The sequence below is a fragment of the Oreochromis aureus genome, linkage group 1 (assembly GCF_013358895.1).
Source record: "Oreochromis aureus strain Israel breed Guangdong linkage group 1, ZZ_aureus, whole genome shotgun sequence".
NCBI classification, from domain to species: domain Eukaryota; kingdom Metazoa; phylum Chordata; class Actinopteri; order Cichliformes; family Cichlidae; genus Oreochromis; species Oreochromis aureus.
Window position 1 is genome coordinate 4,762,900 of NC_052942.1, and position 17,921 is coordinate 4,780,820.

The 17,921-nt window shown below is 44.9% G+C and overlaps 1 protein-coding gene across 3 annotated transcripts in view; it reads left to right on the forward strand.

Annotated features, from left to right (window-relative positions):
* The window catches only part of adamts17 (ADAM metallopeptidase with thrombospondin type 1 motif, 17), a 244,039-nt gene that overhangs the window by 72,780 nt on the left and 153,338 nt on the right, over nt 1-17,921 (forward strand). The gene's annotated exons all lie outside the window — the stretch shown is intronic.

The following is a 17,921-nucleotide window of genomic DNA, read 5'->3' on the forward strand; positions in this document are numbered from 1 at the left end:
CCTGATTTGTAAATTTGAATGTTGCATCCCTAAGATATGATTGGCTGGGTGAGAAGCCGTGCAGGCCCTGATATGTAAATTTGAATGCCTCAGTCCTCACAGAGGATTGGCTGCCTGGGGACCTGGCAGAAATATATAGAAATACTATGATTAAGCATGAATACTACATTTAGCAGAAATACTATATTAAGCACAAATCCCATAATAAGCAGAAATACTATATCAAGCAATATAAATATCCTATAAAAACCTATAAAAAGCAAAAATACTGTACTATGATTTGGTAGAAAACTATAATTAATCAGAAATACTAAATTTAGCAAAAATCTTTTAAAACAACAGAAATGCTATGATTTAGCACAATAGTAATAACTTAAACAGAAAAATTGGAAAAGCAAAATGGACAGCTGAAAAAATGCTGAACACGCTAAGGGTCCTTCAAATATACTTATTAATTGAAAAAAATCGGTAAAAAAAATATATAACAGCCACACAATCACAAATATGGACACATATGGAAACACACACACACACACACACACACACACACACGATCCAATTCAGTCAACCAGTCTAAATATATTGAATTTAAATCTTACAATGAGATCATCCCATGAAAAGGCTCTCTCTCTCTCTCTCTCTCACACACACACACACACACACACACACACACACACACACACACACACACACACACACACACACACACACACACACACACAAGATCCAATTCAGTCAACCAGTCTAAATATATTGAATTTGAATCTTACAATGAGATCATCCCATAAAAGGCTTTCTCTCTCTCTCTCTCTCTCTCTCTCTCTCCTCTCTCTCTCTGTCACACACACACACACACACACACACACACACACACACACACACACACAAGATCCAATTCAGTCTGCCAGTCTAAATATATTGAATTTAAATCTTACAATGAGATGATCCCATAAAAAGGCTCTCTCTCTCTCTCTCTCTCTCTCTCTGTCACACACACACACACACACACACACACACACACACACACACACACACACAGGGAGATAGAAGTAAGTTTCTAGCTCAGTCAAGCAGCCTGGGAGCTGCTGAATTTGAATCCACCAATCAGAGAGCCTGTGCACTTTTTTCCGCCAAAACAGGTGCACGCAGCACAGAGAGAGACAGGATTTTTGCAGTCTATTTCTCATAATGACGACTCCCCTCAAACAAATGACCATAATTTCCTAACCGTAGGGGCTAGAATGGTCATTCTTACACCGTTTTGTTCATAAGAGATGGGGGAATCTTAAAGTGTTGACACTTTATCATTAAAGTATGAATTATTGAAGATATTTGACTTCTAATGCACCATAACTGAGTAGAGGCAAGCGAAAACTGCCTTGGCTTGCCCTCAAACAACGCTTTCTAACTCTAAATCTATTTGGAGTATTGATATCATTCTTTCACCGTAAGAGACAGCAGGCTTTGGTGAACAGTCATGGAAATTTTCAGGTCTCTGTGGAAATCCATCAAAAAGATATGACGAGAGAAAAAAGTGCCTCATTTCCAGAGTTTGAAATCTGAAGAAATCTGAGCGAAGGACAAATTTCCTACCCTCAAACAAACCCAATTCATGGCCAAATGGTAATAGATGAGAAAAAAATTCTTGAATTGTGAGCATCAGGAGTGTCTGAAGATATATTGGCACAAGCCTCATGTCTTAACTTCGCTTCGTTAAGGAGATATGACGATTCGAAAATGCCTCTCATTAGAGAAATCCAGCGGTGATTTTAAACGAACTCTCCATTGACTTTCTATGGGGATTTTTGGGACTTTGTGTTGCTCTGAGGAGATTTGCCAAAATTCTATAAATCCCACAACAATGATGGTGACATTTTCTGAAAGCCAGCAAAAATACCTACGTTTTGATGTATAATTTGTGTGGGTTGAGTGACAATTGAGCGAGTAGAAAGAAGTTGTTCGGACATGAAGAGAAGATTGAAAAAGGAAGAGTGGCTCACTTAGAACCAACTGCATAGCAACCATAACAACGCATGTATTTTCTGAAAAATCAGAAAAATGAATCTCAGAACTTAAAGAGGGATAAGATGAAAATGGTAACAGATATGAAAAAGCTGAATCAGACAGGAATAGCCCAATAATTTGTGAACATTTTAAAGTTTAAATGGTTGTTCTAGGTGAAAGTATGAGGAAGTCGTTAAGTTTCAAAAACAAGCAAGTTTTAGCAGAATTTTGGAAGTTTTCCATTCATTTCAATGGGACAAAAAATTGCATAAAAAGCTTAATATTTTAAAAAGTATAACAGCAAAAAATACCAAAAGTCATAGCACACTTTAGCAGAAATAGCAGAATAGTTTAAAATTTGAACGGTGAAAATAGCACAAAAATTGTTGAAGTAGTTAAACAGCAAAAAACGTACGGAAGCAACTTGAAGAATAATAATAACTAGAAAAATTTGCATTTCCTGCGAAAATGCTGTGTGGATGCCGGAACGGTTAAGCTGTCTGCTGAAAATGACTGAAAAAAATGAAAAGCTGCAAAAATTGTATGGCAGTAAAGAAACTGAAAAATTATGCTGAAAACAAGTGAAAAACAGAAACTTTTGCTGAAAAAGAGGTGAAAAGGCAAAAATTCTGCTTCAAAGGGGTACAAGTTCAAATTTGTACTGAAAAGAGGAGAGGTGAAAAGGTTTCCTCTGAAATGAGCAGAAGATACTGAGATTTGTATTGATAAGAGGTGAAAGGCTGAAATTCTGCTTAAAATAGGTGAATCAGCAGAATTTCTACTGAAAAGAGGTAAAGAAGTAGAACGTTGCACTGAAAACAGGTGAATCAGCAGAATGTCTGCTAAAAAAGAGATTTCTGTTGAAAACACCTGAAAAAGCTGGAATTTGTGCTGAAAAGGGGTGAAAAAACTCACAATTCTGCTGAAACGGGGTGAAGAAGAGGTGTTGGGCTGTTGAGAAGAGTTAAATAAGTTGAACTGATATGTTTGGGTACAAATACTATGATTTGGCAATAATACTGCTTTTTAGCACAACTCCTGAGATTTGATTGAAATACTATGATTTAGAAGAAATATTATGACTTTGTACAAATACAATATTTTGGCACAAATACTATGATTTGGCAGAAATACTATTATTTAGTAGAAATACTATGATTTACCAGAAGTACTATGTTTCTGCAAAAATAGTATAATTTTTAAGAAATATTATGCCTTAGTAGTAATACTATAACATGACAGATATATGATGATTTTGCAGACATTCTGGTTTTACACAAATACTATAATGTGGCAGAAATACTATGTTTTAGCACAAATACTATGATTTGCTATAAATACTATGATTCGGCACATATACTGTATTCAGCAGATATACTATAACAAAATAGAGAGTCTACGACTTAGTAATAATACTATAACATAATAGATATACTATGATTTTGCAGACAGTCTATGTTTTTGCACAACTAGCACAATGTGGCAGAAATACTATGATTTGGCACAAGTACTATGATTTAGTAGAAATACTCTTTTGGCACAAATACTATGTTTCAGTACAAATACTATGATTTGGCAATAATACTGTGTTTTAGCACAACTACTGAGATTTTATTGAAATACTATGATTTAGAAGACATACTATGACTTCGTACAAATACTATGTTTTGGTTCGAATACTATGATTTGCAAAAAATAATATGATTTGGCACAAGTATCATGATTTAGTACAAATACTACGAATTGGCTGAAATAGTCTGACTTAGTAGTAATACTTTAACATAACAGATATACTGTGATTTTGCAGACATTCTATGTTTTTGCACAAATACTACGATTTTGCTCAAATACTATGAAATTGCAGTAATACTATGATTTTGAAGGAATACTATGATTTGGTAGAAATACTATGCCTTAGTAGTAATACTATAACATAAAAGATATACTGTGATTTTGCATAAGTATGTTTTGCACAAATACTACTATTGGGCAGAAATACTACGTTTAGCACACAAATACTATGATTTGCTATAAATACTACGATTTGGCATATATACTATATTCAGCAGATATATTATAACATAACAGAAATTCTACGACTTAGTAGTAATACTATAACATAAAAGAAATTTTACTTGGGCACAAATACTATAACTTGGCACAAATACCATGATTTGGCAAAAAAAAATACCATGATTTGGCAGAAATACTATGCCTTAGTAGTAATACTATAACATAACAGATATACTGTGATTTTGCAGACATAGTATGTTTTGCACAAATACTACAATTTGGCAAGAAATACTATGTTTGGGCACAAATACTATGATTTGCTATAAATACTATGATTTGGCACATATAGTATAATCAGCAGATATACTATAACATAACAGAAATTCTACGACTTAGTAGTAATACTATAACATAACAGAAATTTTAATTGGGCACAAATAACATGATCTGGCACAAATACCATGATTTGGCAAAAAAATACCATGATTTGGCACAAATACAATGATATGGCAGAAATACTATGATTGGGTACAAATACTATGATTTGGCGCAAGTACTATGACTTAGTACAAATACTATGATTTGGGATAAATACTATGATTTGGCAGATATACTATATTCAGCACATATACTATAACATAACAGAAATACCTCCACCTACTAGTAATACTATAACATATCAGAAATGTCATGATTTGACACAAAAACCATGATTTGGCACAAATACCATGATTTGGCAAAAATACTATGATTACCCAGAATTACTATGATTGAGCAGAAGTACTAAGATGTAGTAGAAGTACTTTGATTTAGCAGAAATACTATTATGGAGGAGTAATACTTTAACATGGGAGAAATATTGATACACACACACATACACAGAGCCTAAAGGGAACAGTGGCTGTTAAGAGTCTGGGCTTGGTATATCTAGGTCAGTTAAATTGGCTGCACCTGCTGTAATCAGCCCTTACACACACACACACAGAGAGAGGTGTGAGTCTTCTTCAGTGTATTTCTCACGTTCAGGACTCCCCTCGAACAAATGGCCATAATTTCCTAACCGTAGGAGCTAGAACACTCATTCTGACACCGTTTTGTTCAGAAGAGATGGGGGAATCTACAGGTCTTCATAATTCAGAGATAAACTATAAATTATTGAAGATATATGACTTGTAATACACTGTAACTGAATAGAGGCAAAGCAAAACTGCCTTGACTTGCCCTCAAACAACGTTTTGTAACTCTAAATCTATATGGAGCATCAAAATCATTCTTTCACCGTAGGAAACAGCAGGCTTTGGTGAACAGTCATGGAAATTTTCAGGTCTCTGTGGAAATCCATCAAAAAGATATGACGAGAGAAAAAAGTGCCGCATTTCCAGAGTTTGAAATCTGAACAGATCTGAGCGAATGACGAATTTCCTACCCTCAAACAAGTGTAACTCATCTCAGAACGGTAATAGGTGAGAAAAAACTTCTTGAATTGTGAGCATCAGGAGTGTCTGAAGATATATTTGCACAAGCCTCATGTCTCAACTTTGTTTCGTTAAGGAGATATGACGATTTGAAAATGCCTCTCATTAGAGAATTCCAGCGCTGATTTTGAAGAAACTCTCCATTGAGTTTCTATGGAGAGTTTTCAGACTTTATGTTACTCTAAGGAGATTTGCAAAACATTTATAAGTCCCACAAGAATGATAGTGACATTTTCTGAAAGCCAGCAAAAATACCTACGTTTTGATGTATAATTTGTGGGGTTGAGTGGAAATTGAGCGAGTAGCATGAAGTTGTTCAGACAAGTGGTGAAAATTCAGAAAGTTTCACTGTCCACTCTGAGTTAATTGCATAGCAACCATAACAACGCATGTATTTTCTGAAAAATCCCAATTTTGCAACTGAAAACTTAAAAGAGATAAGATTTAAACGGTAGAAGGTCTGAAAAAGCTGAATCAGACAGGAATAGCCCAATAATCTGAGAACATTTTAAAGTTTGAATGGAGTTTCTGGGTGAAAGTATGACAAAGTAGTTAAGTTTCAAAAACAAGCAAGTTTTAGCAGAATTTCTGAAGATTTCCATTCATTTCAATGGGACAAATTAAAGGAAAAAAGTGTAATATTTTAAAAAGTATAATAGTAATAAACACCAAAAGTCATAGCACACATTAGCAGAAAGAGCAGAACAGTATAGAGTTTGAGCGGAGAAAATCGGCTGAAAACTGAGGCAGTAGATAGACGGCAAAAAACGTCACGGAAGTCCTAAGAATAATAAAGAATAAAGAGAAACAGGAACTCAATAGTGTGGAAGCCCTTTGAGGGCATCCACACAATAATAAAGAATAAAGAGAAACAGGAACTCAATAGTGTGGATGCCTCCAGCATCCACACAATAAAGAATAAAGAGAAACAGGAACTCAATAGTGTGGATGCCTCCAGCATCCACACAATAAAGATTAGAAGAACAATACTGTGAATGCTTTTACAAGCATTCACACTAACTAGAAAAATTTGCATTTCCTGCGAAAATGCTGTGTGGATGCCGTAACGCTGAAGCTGTCTGCTGAAAATAGCTGAAAAAGATGAAAAGTTGCAAAAAATTGTATGGAGGTGAAGAACTGAAAATTCTGCTGAAAACAGGTGAAGAAGAACAAATCTTACCCTATGATTTGGGTACAAATACTATTATTTGGCAGAAAAACTGGTTTTTACCACAACTACTGAGATTTGATTGAAATACTATGATTTAGAAGAAATACTATGACTCCATACAAATACAATGCTTTTGCACATATACTATGATTTGGTTTGAATACTATGATTTAGTACAAATACTGTGATTGGGCAGAAATCCTATGTTTCCGTACCAATACTATGATTTGGGATAAATACTACGATTTGGCAGATATAATATATTCAGCACAAATGCTATAAAATAACAGAAATTCCTACACTTAGTAGTAATACTATAACATATCAGAAATACCATGATTTGGCAGAAATACGATGATATGGCAGAAATACTATGATTGGGTACAAATACTATGGTTTGTCAGAAATAGTGCGTTTTACCACAACTTCTGAGATTTGATTAAAATACTATGATTTAGAAGAAATACTATGACTCCATACAAATACAATGCTTTGGCACAAATACTATGATCTGGCACAAATACTATGATTTAGTACAAATACTATGATTGGGCAGAAATACTACGTTTCAGTACAAGTACTATGATTTGGCAGGAGTACTATGATTTAGCAGAAATACTATGTTTGAACATAAATACTATCTTTTGGCATAAATTTCTGCTAAAAGGAACTATTTCTGCTTTTTAGCAGAAATACTGTAATTTGGCATACATACTATGATTTGGGATAAATACTATCATTTGGCAGATATACTATAACATAACAGAAATTCCTCCACTTAGTAGTAATACTATAACATAAGAGAAATATTATGATTTGGCCCCCAAACCATGATTTGGCCCAAATATCATGATTTGGCAAATATACTAAGATTTAGCAGAAATACTATGATTGAGCAGAAGTACTAAGATGTAGTAGAAGTACTTTGATTTAGCAGAAATACTATGATTAAGGAGTAATACTTTAACATAGCAGAAATATTGATACACACACACACATACACAGAGCGTAAAGTGAACTGGGGCAGTTAACCCTTTCAAGCCGGTCGGAGCGGGCACGCTCCGTTTTGCGTAACTATTTTTAAATCCCAGTAGAACTGCAACCACGTAAGCTAGCGCAATAATTTTTTTTTGCATATGAAACCGGAGGAGTTGTACTTACATCTTATGCCATCAGCTTGTCCTAGGTCACGATTTCCTTTCACATATAGCTTTGCAAAAACTGCATAAAAAGCACTTGCAGCAACAAAAACATAATATTCCTGAAACACTTTTTGCCGATCCGATCAGCTGTTTGTAACACTTCCTACGTCCATGAGCGTGAACTACCGCATGTCCGCCATGACCTGCCCGAAACCGGAAGTGACGTCATTTTGCGGAAATTTAGTTTTTTTACCTTCAGGGGTTATGAGCCTATACTGCTGTTTTTAAAAGTTATGTTTGACTTTATGACTTTCTGTGTCGTTTCTGGGATGCTTAGAACTCAAATTGCACTGCTGGAAATGGTTTATTTTGATGCATATGCTGTTTTTTTTGCAAATTTGCATCATAATATATATTTTCGTTTTTCCTGCAGTATATAAAAATTGGTGTATTTCAAAAATAAAACTATAAAGACACTCAAAATAAATTTCCTGTGATGGAAAACTATTTTGTGCAAATTTTTTGTATTTGCAGTTTTGAGCGATAAGCCTCTTAAATTTCTCTAACTAGAAATATATGTTAAAAAAACAAAATGATTTTCAATTTTTTGTAGTTTATTGCACTTTTTGCAATTTATGTAATTACTATGCACTTAATGCATACATATTATTAAAATGTGGGCTATAATGGTTGTATTGATGTATAGCAACTTGAAATGCTCCCAAAAATGGCACTATGGCATGTAAAAATATAACACAAGCTCTGGCAGACTTGGTTCTATGGTAGGTCTTAAAGGGTTAAGAGTGTGGGCTTGGTATATCTAGGTCAGTTAAATTAGCTGCACCTGCTGTAATCAGCCCTTACACACACAGACACAGAGAGAGGTATGAGTTTTCCTCAGTGTATTTCTGACATTCAGGATTCCCCTCGAACAAATGGCCATAATTTGTTCAGAACAGATGGGGAATCTTCAGGTCTTCATAATTCAGAGATAAAATCTAAATTATTAAAGATATATGACTTGTAACACACTGTAACTGAGTAGAGGCGAAGCAAAACTGCCTTGACTTGCCCTCGAACAACGTTTTGTAACTCTAAATCTCTATGGAGTATCAAAATCATTCTTTCACCGTAAAAGACAGCAGGCTTTGGTGAACAGTCATGTAAATTTTCAGGTCTGTGTGGAAATCCATCAAAAAGATATGACGAGAGAAAAAGTGCCTCATTTCCAGAGTTTGAAATCTGAAGAAATCTGAGCGAGGGACAAATTTCCTACCCTCAAACAAACCCAATTCATGGCCAAATGGTAATAGGTGATAAAAAAATTCTTGAATTGTGAGCGTCAGGAGTGTCTGAAGATATATTGGCACAAGCCTCATCTCTTAACTTCGCTTCGTTAAGGAGATATGACGATTCAAAAATGCCTCTCATTAGAGAATTCCAGCACTGATTTTGAACAAACTCTCCATTGACTTTCTATGGAGCGTTTTTCAGACTTTGTGTTAGTCTGAGGAGATTTGTCAAAATTCTAGAAATCCCACAACAATGATAGTAACATTTTCTGAAAGCCAGCAAAAATACTTATGTTTTGATGTATAATTTGTGGGAGTTGAGTGAAAATTGAGCAAGTAGCAAGAAGTTGTTCGGACATGAAGAGAAGATTGCGAAAGTTACAGTGGCACACTGAAAGCCAAGTGCATAGCAACCATAACAACGCATGTATTTTCTGAAAAATCACAATTTTGCAACTGAAAACTTAAAGAGAGATAAGTTTAAAATGATAACAGATATGAAAAAGCTGAATCATACATGAATAGCCCAATAATTTGTGAACATTTTAAAGATTGAATGGTTATTCTAGGTGAAAGTATGATGAAGTAGTTAAGTTTCAAAATCAAGCAAGTTTTAGCAGAATTGCGGAAGTTTCCCATTCATTTCAATGGGAAAAATTCAAGGAAAAAAGCTTAATATTTTAAAAAGTATAATAGCAAAAAATACCAAAAGTCATAGCGATCATTAGCAGAAATAGCAAAATAGTTTAAAATTTGAACGGTGAAAATCGGCTGAAAATTGTGGAAGTAGTTAAGTGCCAAAAAAAGTACAAAAGTAGCAACTAGAACTAGAAAAATTTGCATTTCCTGCGAAAATGCAGATAGCTTCAGCATTCCAGGATGCTGGAATGCTGAAGCTATCTGCTGAAAATGACTGAAAATTTTGAAAAGCTGCAAAAATTTTATGGCAGTAAAGAAACTGAAAAATTCTGCTGAAAACAGGTGAAAAAACAGAAACTTTTGCTGAAAAGAGGTGGAAAGAAAGAAGAAGTTCAAAGAAATTCAAAGAAGTTTAAAGAAGTTCAAATTTGTACTGAAAAGAGGAGAGGTGAAAAGGTTTCTTCTGAAATGAGCAGGAGATACTGAGATTTGTACTGATAAGAGGTGAAAGGCTGAAAATTCTGCTTAAAATAGGTGAATCAGCAGAATTTCTACTGAAAAGAGGTAAAGAAGTAGTTGCACTGAAAACAGGTGAATCAGCAGAATGTTTGCTAAAAAAGAGATTTCTGTTGAAAACACCTGAAAAATCTGGGATTTGTGCTGAAAAGGGGTGAAAAAACTCACAATTCTGCTGAAACGGGGTGAAGAAGAGGTGTTGGGCTGTTGAGAAGAGTTAAATAAGTTGAACTGACAAATGCGATGATATGGCACAAATACTATGATTGGGTACAAATACTATCATTTGGCACAAGTACTATGATTTAGTACAAATACTATGATTTGGCAGAAATACTATGATTTGGCAATAATACTGCGTTTTAGCACAACTACTGAGATTTGATTGAAATATTATGATTTAGAAAAGATATTATGACTTTGTACAAATACAATGTTTTGGCACAAATAATATGATTTGGTTCAGATGCTATGATTTGAAACAAATACTATGATTTTCCAGAAATACTATGCCTTAGTAGTAATACTATAACATAACAGATATATGATGATTTTGAAGACATTCTGGTTTTACACAAATACTATAATGTGGCAGAAATACTATGTTTTAGCACAAATATTATGATTTGCTATAAATACTATGATTTGGCACATATACTGTATTCAGCAGATATACTATAACAAAATAGAGAGTCTACGACTTACTAATAATACTATAACATAATAGATATACTATGATTTTGCAGACTATGTTTTTGCACAACTAGCACAATGTGGCAGAAATACTATGATTTGGCACAAGTACTATGATTTAGTAGAAATACTCTTTTGGCACAAATACTATGTTTCAGCACAAATACTATGATTTGGCAATAATACTGCGTTTCAGCACATATACTATTTTTCAGCAGATATACTATAACATAACAGATATACTGTGATTTTGGAGACATAGTATGTTTTTGCACATATACTACGATTTCGTTCAAATACTATGAAAATGCAGTAATACTATGATTTTGAAGGAATACTATGATTTGGTAGAAATACTATGCCTTAGTAGTAATACTATAACATAACAGATATACTATGACTTTGCAGACATTCTATGTTTTTGCACAAATACTACAATTGGGCAGAAATACTATGTTTTAGCACAAATACTATGATTTGGCACATATACTATTTTTCAGCAGATATACTATAACATAACAGAAATTCTATGACTTAGTAGTAATACTATAACATAACAGAAATTTTAATTGGGCACAAATACTATAATTGTTACGATGCCTGGGTCGTTGACCCAGGGTTTTTTGGGTTTATTATATTATTTATAATTTCTAGTCTTTGGGTTTTTGTTAGAGTCATGTCTTATGGTTTGTCTCTGTGTAATCCTTAGTTGCTGTCTCCCCTGTCCACTATATCCCCGTGTCCAGTCAGTGTCTGTGTCTGCCCTGGTCCCACGTCTCTGTTCCCTCTGTAGTGCCTGCATGTGAGTCTGTGTCTTTTGTTCAGTCTGTGTTATGTGTTTCCTGTTTTACTTTGAAGGTCTCTGTCTTATCTCAGTGTGTTCAGTTTACGCTTCCTTGTCTCGTCAGTTCTGATTTGCCCCAGTTGTGTTTCCCTCCTGTTGTCCATTCCCTGATTGCTCCCTCTATGTATTTAAGCCCTGTGTTTCAGTTTGTCATTGTCGCGATCTACCCTTATCTTGTTGTGTGTTCTGTCTACGTAAGTGTATTTCATATTCTTAGTTTTGTTACACTTTTGAGTTCAGCATTAAAGCTGTTTTGAGTTCACGTCTGTCTCCGTAGTCTGCACTTTGGGTCCTTTTCCTGTCTGCACACAGCCTACACCTAACAGAAGATCGCGACCAGAACATGGACCCCGCAGACTCTTTTTCCTCGGAGTACTACGCTGAGATGGAGCGGATGGTGAGTCTGCTCGACCGCATTGCCGAGTCACAGGATTTACGGACTATGGCAGTCGGGCTAAGTGCAGTAGATGCCATCATTCGGCATAACCCTCAGCTTTCTCAGTTTGCTAAGGACACTAAGTTGGATAGCACCATTACTGCCTGGAGAGAGCAAGTCAGGGCTACTGAGCTTGCTCTCTCACTCACTAAATCTCCCCCATCGCTGCCTCAGCCAGACACACACTCCCCACCTGCCTCTACGCTGCCACGGACTTCCTCTCCTTCCACACGCCAGCAGGGACCTTGTTCGCCTGTCCGTTCACCAGCCGAGGGGCCCGTCCAGCCTTCTGTTCCTGCTGGGGGTTCTGGAGAACCGCACCAGCCTTTGTTCGTCTCCGCTGGAGGGTCCGAGGGGCCCGTCCAGCCTTCTGTTCCTGCTGGGGGTTCTGGAGAACCGCACCAGCCTCTGTTCGTCTCCGCTGGAGCGTCCGAGGGGCCCTTCCAGCCTTCTGTTCCTGCTGGGGGTTCTGGAGAACCGCACCAGCCTTTGTTCGTCTCCGCTGGAGGGTCCGAGGGGCCTGTCCAGCCTTCTGTTCCCGCTGGGGGTTCTGGAGAACCGCGCCAGCCCTTGTTCGTCTCCACTGGAGGGTCCGAGGAGCCCGTCCAGCCACAGCAACCTGCCTGCGCTGGAGGGTCCGAGGGGCCCGTCCAGCCACAGCCACCTGTCTCCACTGGAGGGTCCGAGGAGCCTGTCCGGCCTTGTGTCTCCGCTGGAGGGTCCGAGGGGCCCGTCCGGCCACAGCCACCTGCCTCCGCTGGAGGGTCCGAGGGGCCCGTCCGGCCACAGCCACCTGCCTCCGCTGGAGGGTCCGAGGGGCCCGTCCGGCCACAGCCACCTGTCTCCGCTGGAGGGTCCGAGGGGCCCGTCCGGCCTTCTGTCTCCGCTGGAGGGTCCGACGAGCCCGTCTGGCCTTCTGTCTCCGCTGGAGGGTCCGAGGGGCCCGTCCGGCCACAGCCACCTGCCTCCGCTGGAGGGTCCGAGGCCCGTCCGGCCACAGCCACCTGTCTCCGCTGGAGGGTCCGAGGAGCCCGTCCGGCCTTCTGTCTCCGCTGGAGGGTCCGGGGCCCGTCCGGCCTTCTGTCTCCGCTGGAGGGTCCGACGAGCCCGTCCGGCCTTCTGTCTCCGCTGGAGGGTCCGAGGGGCCCGTCCGGCCACAGCCACCTGTCTCCACTGGAGGGTCCGAGGAGCCCGTCCGGCCTTCTGTCTCCGCTGGAGGGTCCGAGGGGCCCGTCCAGCCACAGCAACCTGCCTCCGCTGGAGGGTCCGAGGGGCCCGTCCAGCCACAGCAACCTGCCTCCGCTGGAGGGTCCGAGGGGCCCGTCCAGCCACAGCCACCTGTCTCCACTGGAGGGTCCGAGGAGCCCGTCTGGCCTTCTGTCTCCGCTGGAGGGTCCGAGGGGCCCGTCCGGCCACAGCCACCTGCCTCCGCTGGAGGGTCCGAGGGGCCCGTCCGGCCACAGCCACCTGTCTCCGCTGGAGGGTCCGAGGGGCCCGTCCGGCCATAGCCACCTGTCTCCGCTGGAGGGTCCGAGGGGCCCGTCCGGCCTTCTGTGTCCGCTGGAGGGTCCGAGGAGCCCGTCCAGCCACAGCAACCTGCCTCCGCTGGAGGGTCCGAGGGGCCCGTCCAGCCACAGCCACCTGTCTCCACTGGAGGGTCCGAGGAGCCTGTCCGGCCTTCTGTCTCCGCTGGAGGGTCCCTGGGGCCCGTCCGGCCTTCTCTCTCCGCTGGAGGGTCCGACGAGCCCGTCCGGCCTTCTGTCTCCGCTGGAGGGTCCGAGGGGCCCATCCGGCCACAGCCACCTGCCTCCGCTGGAGGTCCGAGGGGCCCGTCCGGCCACAGCCACCTGTCTCCACTGGAGGGTCCGAGCCCGTCCGGCCTTCTGTCTCCGCTGGAGGTCCGAGGGGCCGTGACGACCTTCTGTCTCCGCTGAGGGTCCGAGGGGCCCGTCCGGCCTTCTGTCTCCACTGGAGGGTCCGGACGAGCCCGTCCGGCCTTCTGTCTCCGCTGGAGGGTCCGAGGGGCCCGTCCGGCCTTCTCTCTCCGCTGGAGGGTCCGACGAGCCCGTCCGGCCTTCTGTCTCCGCTGGAGGGTCCGAGGGGCCCTTCCGGCCACAGCCACCTGCCTCCGCTGGAGGGTCCGAGGGGCCCGTCCGGCCACAGCCACCTGTCTCCACTGGAGGGTCCGAGGAGCCCGTCCGGCCTTCTGTCTCCGCTGGAGGGTCCGAGGGGCCCGTACGGCCTTCTGTCTCCGCTGGAGGGTCCGAGGGGCCCGTCCGGCCTTCTGTCTCCACTGGAGGGTCCGACGAGCCCGTCCGGCCTTCTGTCTCCGCTGGAGGGTCCGAGGGGCCCGTCCGGCCACAGCCACTTGTCTCCACTGGAGGGTCCGAGGAGCCCGTCCTGCCTTCTGTCTCCGCTGGAGGGTCCGAGGGGCCCGTCCAGCCACAGCCACCTGTCTCCACTGGAGGGTCCGAGGAGCCCGTCCTGCCTTCTGTCTCCGCTGGAGGGTCCGAGGGGCCCGTCCAGCCACAGCAACCTGCCTCCGCTGGAGGGTCCGAGGGGCCCGTCCAGCCACAGCCACCTGTCTCCGCTGGAGGGTCCGAGGGGCCCGTCCGGCCACAGCCACCTGCCTCCGCTGGAGGGTCCGAGGGGCCCGTCCGGCCACAGCCACCTGTCTCCGCTGGAGGGTCCGAGGAGCCCGTCCGGCCTTCTGTCTCCGCTGGAGGGTCCGAGGGCCCGTCCGGCCTTCTGTCTCCGCTGGAGGTCCGGGGCCCGTCCGGCCTTCTGTGTCCGCTGGAGGGTCCGAGGAGCCCGTCCAGCCACAGCAACCTGCCTCCGCTGGAGGGTCCGAGGGGCCCGTCCGGCCTTCTGTCTCCGCTGGAGGGTCCGAGGAGCCCGTCCGGCCTTCTGTCTCCGCTGGAGGGTCCGAGGGGCCCGTCCGGCCACAGCCACCTGTCTCCACTGGAGGGTCCGAGGGGCCCGTCCGGCCACAGCCACCTGTCTCCGCTGGAGGGTCCGAGGAGCCCGTCCGGCCTTCTGCCTCCGCTGGAGGGTCCGAGGGGCCCATCCGGCCACAGCCACCTGCCTCCGCTGGAGGGTCCGAGGGGCCCGTCCGGCCACAGCCACCTGTCTCCGCTGGAGGGTCCGAGGAGCCCGTCCGGCCTTCTGTCTCCGCTGGAGGGTCTGAGGGGCCCGTACGGTCTTCTGTCTCCGCTGGAGGGTCCGAGGGGCCCGTCCGGCCTTCTGTCTCCGCTGGAGGGTCCGAGGGGCCCGTCCGGCCTTCTGTGTCCGCTGGAGGGTCCGAGGAGCCCGTCCAGCCACAGCAACCTGCCTCCGCTGGAGGGTCCGAGGGGCCCGTCCAGCCACAGCCACCTGTCTCTACTGGAGGGTCCGAGGAGCCCGTCCGGCCTTCTGTCTCCTCTGGAGGGTCCGAGGGGCCCGTCCGGCCACAGCCACCTGCCTCCGCTGGAGGGTCCGAGGGCCCGTCCGGCCACAGCCACCTGCCTCCGCTGGAGGGTCCGAGGCCCGTCCGGCCACAGCCACCTGTCTCCGCTGGAGGGTCCGAGAGCCCGTCCGGCCTTCTGTCTCCGCTGGAGGTCCGAGGGGCCCGTCCGGCCTTCTGTCTCCGCTGGAGGGTCCGAGGGGCCCGTCCGGCCTTCTGTCTCCGCTGGAGGGTCCGAGGGGCCCGTCCGGCCTTCTGTCTCCGCTGGAGGGTCCGAGGAGCCCGTCCGGCCTTCTGTCTCCGCTGGAGGGTCCGAGGGGCCCGTCCAGCCACAGCAACCTGCCTCCGCTGGAGGGTCCGAGGCCCGTCCAGCCACAGCCACCTGTCTCCACTGGAGGGTCCGAGGGGCCCGTCCGGCCTTCTGTCTCCGCTGGAGGGTCCAAGGGGCCCGTCCGGCCACAGCCAACTGCCTCCGCTGGAGGGTCCGAGGGGCCCGTCCAGCCACAGCCACCTGTCTCCACTGGAGGGTCCGAGGAGCCCGTCCGGCCTTCTGTCTCCGCTGGAGGGTCCAAGGGGCCCGTCCGGCCACAGCCACCTGCTTCCGCTGTAGGGTCCGAGGGGCCCGTCCGGCCACAGCCACCTGCCTCCGCTGGAGGGTCCGAGGGGCCCGTCCGGCCACAGCCACCTGTCTCCGCTGGAGGGTCCGAGGAGCCCGTCCGGCCTTCTGTCTCCGCTGGAGGGTCCGAGGGGCCCGTCCGGCCTTCTGTCTCCGCTGGAGGGTCCGAGGGGCCCGTCCGGCCGTCTGCCTCGTCAGCTGGAGGGCCCGAGGAGCCCGTCCAGCCTCCTGCCTCGTCAGCTGGAGGTCTTGGAGGACCCAGCCAACACATCCTCATCTCTACTGACGGTTCCGGGGAGACCGTTCAGCCACCACCTACATCGCTGCCTGCAGCGCCCACATCGTCGCTTGCAGCATCCCCGCCTGGGGCAGCTTCATCCACGCCGCCTGCAGCTGCAGCAGCTTCAGCTCCGCCGTCGTCTGGTCCAGCTTCAGCGTCGCCTGCAGCCCCACCATCTCCGGCTCCCACGCCGTCGCCTGCAGCGCCACCTTCGCCTGGTCCGGCCTCCGAGTCTTCGCCTTCGCCTGGTCTGACCTCGGCTACAGCTTCGCTTGGTCCTGCCTCGGCCACGCCGACGTCCGGACCGCATCCTGCGCCTCTACAGCGCCGGCCTCCTTCCAGGCCTCTGATTGCACGTCCTCGCCCTTTCCGGCCTGCTCGTCCTGTCCGGCCTGCTCGTCCTGCACGTCCTGTCTGGCCTGCTTGTCCTTTCTGGCCACTTTCCAGGCCGATGACTGGACGTCATTGCCGTCGTGGACGGCCCCCTTCCAGGCCGATGATCGGGCATCCTCGCCATCGTGGCCGGCCTCCTGACCTGCTCCGTCGCCGCCGGTGCCTCCCGCCCGGTCGGCCTCCTGACCTGCTCCGTCGCCGCCGGTGCCTCCCGCCCGGTCGGCCTTCTGACCTGCTCCATCGCCGCCGGTGCCTCCTGCCCGGCCGGCCCCCTGAACTGCCCGGGTTTGGACTGTTGTGCCGTCGGCCTCCAGGCCGGCCCCTGAACTTTGTTTGAACTGTTTTTCCTGGCCGCCTGCGCCTGTCGTGAGCCTGTGTTTTGTTATGTTGCTTTCCGGGCTCCGGTGTTTGCACTTTTTTTTTTGTTTCTGGCTCCTTGTTTGGTTTGTTTTAGTACAAATACTATGATTTAGCAGAAATACTATGTTTTAACATAATATCTTTTGACAGAAATTTCTGCTAAAAGGTACTATTTCTGCTTTTTGGCAGAAATATTGTAATTTGGCTTAATACTATGATTTGAGATGAATACTATGATTTGACAGATATATTATATTCAGCACATATACTAAAACATAACAGAAATTCCTCCACTTAGTAGTAATACTAGAAATATTATGATTTGGCCCAAAAACCATGATTTGGCACAAACACCATGATTTGGCAAAAAATACTATGATTCAGCAGAAATACTATAATTGAGCAGAAGTACTAAGATGTAGTAGAAGTACTTTGATTTAGAAGAAATACTGTGATTGAGGAGTAATACGTTAACATAGGAGAAATATTGATGCACATATACTGTATTCAGCACACATACTTTAACAAATGATGTAAAAGAAATACTAGGACTCCATACAAATACAGTGGTTTGGCACAAATACTATGATTTGCTATAAATACTA